This window comes from Anser cygnoides, chromosome 28 (genome assembly GCF_040182565.1).
Source record: "Anser cygnoides isolate HZ-2024a breed goose chromosome 28, Taihu_goose_T2T_genome, whole genome shotgun sequence".
NCBI classification, from domain to species: Eukaryota; Metazoa; Chordata; class Aves; order Anseriformes; family Anatidae; genus Anser; species Anser cygnoides.
Genome location: NC_089900.1, coordinates 3925188 through 3933441, shown reverse-complemented (window position 1 = coordinate 3933441; position 8254 = coordinate 3925188).

Here is an 8254-nt window from a genome sequence, read left to right as displayed (position 1 = left end):
AATATCCCTGGTCGGCCCCAGCCGGACAGGGGATATTCAATAGGAGAGGTAGCGCCAACATACACCAGAAGGGCAGTGTCCTTTTATAATTTTGGGGAGGCGGCTTCGAGTTATGGTGGGTACTAGGGCGGTTTATTCGGCCGGACTCCATCATCTCAAATAGGGGTGGGTACCAAATAACTCTCCCCACTGTTGTACCCCTCTGCCTCGCCCGCCTACTTGGTTGCCTCAAGCAGCGGGGTTCACTTTCTTCATGGCAGCAAGGGTAATCTTCAGGGGCCTAGGTACCGATTTCCCTGTTCCAGCCACTCCCAGTCCCAGTTACTCACTCCTCCTTAGGCGCGTTACCCTTCTGATGTATGGGTCTGGGTACATTAAAGAATTTCCCTTCCCCTACTTCCCAGTTTCGTTTACAGTGAACCTGTTATTCCTTAGAGAGGGTTACCGATCATATGATTACGAATGCACTCTTCAGTCCTCTTTCGCATGGTCAGCCTCAAGTCTCTGGGTCGGCTGACCACTCTCCACCGTTCCTCCGGTATTGTTCCTTTAACTCGGCTAGCGTGAGTCCATCCTTTCTCGGCTGTCCAGACAGCTGTGTCTGTGGTAAGTAGAACAAGGTAGGGTCCTTCCCAACGAGGAGTTAAAGAGGTCTCTTTCCAGGATTTTATCAGAACCTGGTCTCCTCGTTTGATCCTGTGTATGGCCATCTCTAGAGGGGGGGTGCGTTGTACTACTCGCTTTGCTGCAGGATCCCCCCTTATATTGTGAGGTGACAATACCCTCAGTTCGCCCCCAAAGGTGATTTTATGCGTTTCTTCCACCAAGAGTGCAGCTGCGACCACTGCCTGGAGACATGTGGGCCATACCCTACTCACGGGGTCCAAAAGTTTAAAGATATCCCACGGGTTTCTTTTTCCCTGCCCAGTCTTGAGTTAAGACCCTGAACGCTGTCCCCTCCTTTATGTTGATAAATAGATAAAAGGGTCTCTTCACATTGGGTAAATTTAACACAGGAGCGTTCACTAAATCCATTTTTAAGTCTATCAGGCTTTGCTCATCGCTTTGGCTTCATTTCATTAATCCTTCCCCAACCATTTTCTGATACAAAAACGTCACTTTGCTAGTATAATTTTCAATCCATTGCCGACAATATCCTAACAATCCCAGCAGCTGCCTAACTTGTCTTTTGCTTTTTGGCGCTTGCAGTGACAAAATCCCATTTACTCGTTCGGGGTCTAGTTTCTTTGTGCCCTTACTTAGCCAATGTCCTAAATATTTCACCTCTTCCTCTGTAAACTGTAATTTTGACTTTGATACTTCTAGTCCCTTTAAGCTCAAGAAGTTTAGTAGCTCGATACTTTCTGTTCTGACTGCCTCCTGACTCTCTCCTGCTAACAGCAAATCATCCACATATTGGACTAAGGTTACTTCAGGATTTGGTTCATAGTTCTCTAATACTCGTTCTAATGCCTGACCGAATAGATTTGGTGATTCCGTGAATCCTTGGGGAAGCACAATCCATCTTAATTGTTGTTTCCGATGGGTTGCAGGATCTTCCCACTTGAAGGCGAAATAATCCCTGCATTCCCTTTTTAAAGGACATGCCCAAAACACACCTTTTAGTTCTATGATACTATACCATTTCTGCGCTGGGGACAGCTGGCTTAGCAAAGTATGTGGGTTAGCTACTACAGGAAATCTGGTTATTGTTCTTTTGTTGACCTCCCTCAAGTCTTGGACTAGCTGATAAGAGCCATCAGGTTTCTCAATAGGTAATATAGGAGTGTTATGAGGTGACATACAAGTCTCCAGTAATCCCTGTTGTAGTAGCCTCTCGATTACTGGTTGCAGCCCCTCCCTGCCTTCTTGAGACCTTGGGTATTGTTTTACCCCGATAGGAGTCTCGGGATTCCTGATAGTGACTTCAAAGGGACTAATATCTAAACGGCCTACTGATTCGGGAGAATACCACACCTCAGGGTTTATTTTTGCCTTGTCCTCTACAGTGAGGGCGTATAATTTAACCTCAATTCCTTTATTTTTCACCTCCAAATTAATTTTTAGCTTAACCATTAAGTCTCTTCCCAACAGGTTATATTCAGTTTCTGGTACTAATAAGAAGGATCCTGTGCAACTTTGGGCTGGGGTCTCTATTTCCACCCCTTTTATTACTGAGACCCTAAAGGGCTCTCCTTTTGCTCCTATCACCTGTAATTTCTCCGAGGAAAGTTGACATCCCCGGGGTACCATTTGGACAGTCGATCTTTCTGCCCCAGAGTCCACAAGGAACTCCACTTCTTGATGCTGGGGACCGAACTTCAATTTTATCAAGGACTCCGTTATACCAGAAGTCCCCAGCAGATGGAGCCCCTGACTCCCCTAATCTTCTTTAAACATTCGCTCATCTTGTAAGCGTTTTCTGCAGTCCTTTTTCATGTGTCCCTTCTTTTGGCAATAAAAACATTCTATCTGTCTTAGATCCCTCTGATCACTCTGGCTCCTCGGAGGTCTTTTTCGTGGTAGCGGAACACCCTTCGGGCGAGGGGGGGGGACCCTTTTTGTCCTTCCTGGACCACTGCCACTAGAATCCTGGCCTGCCTTTTATGAATCTCTTCTTCTCTTCGCACATATACCTTCTGAGCTTCTCTCAGCAGCTCATCCATCCCTCTATCCTGCCAATCCTCTAATTTTTCTAATTTCCACCTGATATCCCCCCATGATTTTGCCACAAATTGCATTTTTAACAAGGCCTGTCCCGCTGGTGTACCAGGATGGTACCACGTACCGCTGGTGTTCCAGTCCTGGATAAAGCTGGAGGTTCTTCCTTAATCTCTCCAGCCATTCTGTGGGAGTTTCATCCTTCTTTTGATGTTCACTAAAGGCCTTATTTATATTTTGTCCTCTAGGGACTGACTCCCTTATGCCTTGTACAATAATAGTCCTTAAATCCTGCATATGATCCCTATCTTGTTCATTTTGGTTATTCCAGTTAGGCCTCTGTAGGGGCCATTTAAGATCTCCTACAGGACCCTGCTGGTGTTGCTGGTCCCAGATTTGCATTCCAGCCCTCCGGATCATATTCCTTTCTTCCGCAGTGAATAATATACCTAAAATGGCCTGGAGTTCTTTCCAGGTGTAAACATTAGACCCCCAAAATTGGTCTACTCGCTCAGAGGCCCCAAGAGGATCTTCTAAGAGATTTCCCATTTCCTTCTTGAATTCTCTGACGTCTCCCGTATTTAGGGGGATGGAGACGTATCCCATACCGGATTGGGGCCCTCCCATTGCAACCTCTCTTAGGAGATAGAGTCTACCCTCACGCTCTCGATTTCTAGTTTGGCTCCTAGTTACCCGTCTAGTTCCCCGAGGGGTGTCCATGGCCGAATCAGAGTCACTATGGTAGCCCGGAGCTGTGGGGGGGGGCTGGAGGTGAGAGAGCAGGATGTATATAAGGGGGGGGGGGTGAAAGTGGGACTTCTTCCTCATTCTGTTCATTCTTCTCCCCCCCCCCCCCCCCCCCCCCCCCCCCCCTTTTTCTCTTAATGGGTATAAGTTGGCTCGGGTCTCAGATCCTATCCATAAGTGTGCATACTCACTCTCCTCTTAGGCTGAAAGGCTCATTTGAATTCACATAAAGGTTTAGAGCCTGACAGATCCGTTTCTCAAAGGACCCAAACACGGGCCAATATAATGGGTGAGCCCCTAATTTGCTTCCCACCCCAGACTTCCATACAATAATGTATCATCTTAACTTTATCCTTACCCCGCCTAGAGGGGTAATCTTTCCAATGTTTAATCGTTAACCCTAACGGGCTCTCCGGTGGTATCGGGGGCAACCTAGCCTTGGGTTTCGACCCACCCATGGGACCAGAAGACTTGCTCCTCTTCTGTCCCATCTTCCAAAGTGCCTTCACACACACACACACAGTCTTCACCTCCCGTTCGTGGCCCAGTCCCTCGCGGGAGGTGGGAACCGCACTACCAGGGAGTCCACACTTGCTTCGTCCTCGGTTGGACGTCTCACACAGGCATACTCTGGGATTCCCAACCCCAACCGAACGGATAACCGGCCTATACTTACTCACTCCTGAGTCTTCGTTAGGAGCTTCATGCACAAAGATTAAGGGGTTACCGGTTGTTTATTTACTTATCGCTGGAACTTTAGGTTCGTCGGTAGGGGTGCATTGGCTTGGGGACCTCCAGACAGGGACCGCAGAATCAGCAGGGCGCGCCTCCCCTGGGAGGGATCCAGCCAAGCTACCACTATCCGAGTCATGGTACCAATTTGTTATAAATTAGTTTTGTTAGAAATCATTCCCGACACATCATGGGTAAGGTAGATTGAATTTCTATTTATTTGAGCAATTCAGCAAGCAGCAATAAGTAAAACAGCACTGGGCGGCCGAGGAGTCTCCTGCTCCGCCAACGGCACGCACCTAAACCCGCCAGAGTCTCGATTTATAGCCTAGTAGTTCCGGGTTTAGTGGCACATCCTGGTGTCTTCCTACGACTGCGAGGCCTGTTGCTAGGGGGTCTTCGTCAGTCCTCTGGTGGTCGTGGGGATGAAGATCGTCGTCATCCTCTGCATTGGGGTCGTGACTTTGCTGCTGATATGTGTGTTCTCATGCGAGGGGGAATGCCATTTTGCCCTTTTTTGGAGCTGGTTTCTACTGCAATTGTTAACTTAACAGGAAATTCCTATACTTGTTTTTTTCTTTCAACAGGATATTGGGGGTATAAGCAGTTAACCGTTGAAAACCTTCCCATCAGCAATATTTAATGAACAAACAAGGCTTTACCCATTACACTATTTAGAGTCTGTTTTCTGGTGACTGTTTTGACAGCAACTGTGAAAGAAGACCCAAGCCCTCAGGTCTTCGAATCAAGAGCAGCTCTTCTTTGCCATGGAACTGCTCTCGGACAACACCAAAGGTCCCGAGTCCCACAACCTGAACGCCCTGCACACAGAAAAGACAGAAAGGCCGATGAGGGAGTTCTTGAGAGATGGGAAAAGGGATGACTGTCAGAGCAGGGGGACACTGCTCTGTGCCCTGCCCGCTCCTCAGGGACAATGGGGCAAGGTGGGGCACTTTGGAAAGCTTTGCAAAAGAGCCGCATCCTCTGTTTCTTTCGTCACCCCCCTCACAGGATTTGCCAACATCCCTTGGCTAGAGAAGCGCCCGGAGGTTTCCAGCACAAGGATTAGGCCTGGGACTGACTGCCAGCAATTGTCCTAGGCACGGACCCAGGATATTCCCCCATCTCTCTGCTCGCCCTCCCCACTCAGGCCGCAGGGAAGAGTGAAGCCCTAGGGTGTGCCAAACACCTGAGAGGCAGAGCACATCTGGCCTTGGTTTCTCTCCCAGCTGGCCAAGAAGCTGCTCCGGGCACCCTGGGCGGTCTCAGAGCACTACCATGGTGCTCGGGCAGGGATTGCTCTGCAGGGCCCAGGACACCAGCCCACCTTACTCCGCTTCAGCTCTTCCAGAATGTACTCGGATACGGAGTACCGAGGCCCCCTCGGGACCCTGGGGTCCCCTCTAGTCCTTGACTAGGGGTGTGGTGCTGAGACCTTGTTCAGGTCCCTTGAGAAAGGCTGGGCATTGACAGATTGGCAGTGGATTCATCTGGTCTCAGCAGCATCTGGCTTCTTTTCAGGGTAACATAAATGTGATTGCCCTCCATCTACAAAAGCTCAGGTAGCTGGGGACAAGTCCAGCCAGCTCCCTCACTCTGCTCTGAGCCACAGGGAATCCCTTTGCCTCTCAGGTCTCACAACCATTCCCTGTGAGTGCAGCAGAAATGCTCAGGATTTCTGACTTCAGAGAACACTGTGTGGGCATGAAGAGGGGGAAGAGAATGTGTATAAAAAATTGCCCCTAAAACTCCTTTCTGCCAACTACATTATGTAGCAGCGGAATGCAGATGTTAACATGCTGACATGAAGATCATCAGCATGCTGGAGCACCTCTCCTTCGAACAAAGGCTGAGAGAGCTGGGGCTGAGCAGGGTGACCTCACTGCAGCTTTTCCGCATTTAAAGGGGTCTTCTAAAAATATGGAGAGCTATTTTTTTGATCAATCAAATCATGACAGGATCAGGGGAATGTTTTTAAACTAAAAGAGGGGAGATTTAGATTAGAGATTAGGAGGAAATTCTTCACTCAGAGGGAGGCGAGGTACTGAAACATATTGCCCAGATAGGCTGTGAATGTCCTATTCCTAGAGGTGTTCAGGACCAGGTTGGATGAGGTCCTGGGCAACCTGATCTAGTGGGTAGCATCCCTGCCCATGGCAAGGTGTTTGGAAATGGATTATCTGTAAGGTCTCTTCCAACCCGAGCCATTCTGTGATTCTATGCTCTTTTGTGTAAGAAGGGATTTCATCTGACAAAATCTGAAAATAAAACCTTGCCCTCCTGCTATGTTCCTGTGTACTCCCTGCACTGGGTCAGGACTGATTCCCTTGCGAGACCAGCAGCAGAGGCCCCTGCTCCTCATTGCACACTGAACCTTAAAAACGAAGCTCATGTCATGGAGCTAAATGAAAGATTCCAGCAGAGAAACAAAAAGCATTGGAGTATGGCAGGGGGAGGTCTACAAGGAATGGCACAGGGTTCACTCAGAGAAACCTGTCCTAACTTTTCATTGCCTTTTACTACATGTACAGATCTCCATACCCAACAGGCATCAGATGTCCAACAGCAGCTCCATCAGCGAGTTCCTCCTCCTGCCATTCGCAGACACGCGGGAGCTGCAGCTCCTGCACTTCGCGCTCTTCCTGGGCATCTACCTGGCTGCCCTCCTGGGCAACGGCCTCATCCTCACCACCGCAGCCTGCGACCACTGCCTCCACACCCCCATGTACTTCTTCCTCCTCAACCTCGCCCTCCTCGACCCGGGCTGCATCTCCACCACTCTCCCCAAAGCCATGGTCAATTCCCTCTGGGACACCAGGGCCATTTCCTTATACAGGATGTGCTGCCCAGGTCTTTTTCTTTTTCTTTTTGTTTTCAGCAGAGTGTTATCTTCTCACTGTCATGTCCTACGACCGCTACGTTGCCATCTGCAAGCCCCTGCACTACGGGAGCCTCCTGGGCAGCAGAGCTTGTGCCCAGATGGCAGCAGCTGCCTGGGGCAGTGGCTTTCTCCATGCTGTGCTGCACACGACCAGTACATTTTCCCTGAAACTTTGCCAAGGCAATGCTGTGGACCAGTTCTTCTGTGAAGTTCCAAAGATCCTCAAGCTCTCCTGCTCAAACTCCTACCTCAGGGAAGTTTGGATAATTATGGTTGGATTCTGTTTAGCGTCTGGGTGCTTTGTTTTCATCGTGCTGTCCTATGTGCAGATTTTCAGAGCTGTACTGAGGATGCCCTCTGAGCAGGGACAGCTCACATTCTTAGAAATTTCTTAGAAATTAATTTCTTAGAAATATGTTTCTTTATTCATCGGCCACCTACTGCGGAATGAAACTGTTCTGTTTACTCTCGAGGCTTTATAATATGTGTATAACAGCAGGCCAGAGTAAACTCTGTGATAGCGTCTGCCTAATAAAATTGCATCTCCCCAGTGCTCTTCTTGAAGACTTGGTTTTTCTTTCAAAGCTGGTGCCAAGACCAGGGCTGAGCAGCTGCTCCCCGAAAAGCCTGTTGGTCCACGGATAAGGCAAAGAAAAAGCTCATTTTGTGAGTGTCCTGGTTCCAGTTAGGACAGAGTTAATTTTCCCTCATAGTAGCTGGTAGGGTGCTATGTTTTGGATTAGGATGAGAAGAGCGCTGATAACATGCTGATGTTTTAATTGTTGCAGAGCAGTGTTTACACCAGGCCAAGGACTTTTCGGCTTCTCGCTCTGTCCTGCCAGCGAGCAGGCTGGGGGTGCAGCAGGAGCTGGGAGGGGACAGACCCAGGACAGCTGACCCCAACTGGCCAAAGGGGTATTCCATACCATCTGACGTCATGCTAAACAATATATAGGGGTGGCTGGCCGGGGTGCGGGGGGCCGGCTGCTCGGGAATAGGCTGGGCATCGGTCAGCGGGTGGTGAGCAATTGCATTGTGCATCACTTGTTTTCTTACACATTATTATTGTTAATACTATTATCATTATCACTATTATTATTATTATTGTTATTATTATATTCCTTATATTCCTTATATTATTATATTCCTGTCTTAATAAACTGTCTTTATCCCAGCTCACCGGCTTCACTTTCCCGTTTCTCTCCCCCATCCCAGAGAGGGAGGGGGGAGGGT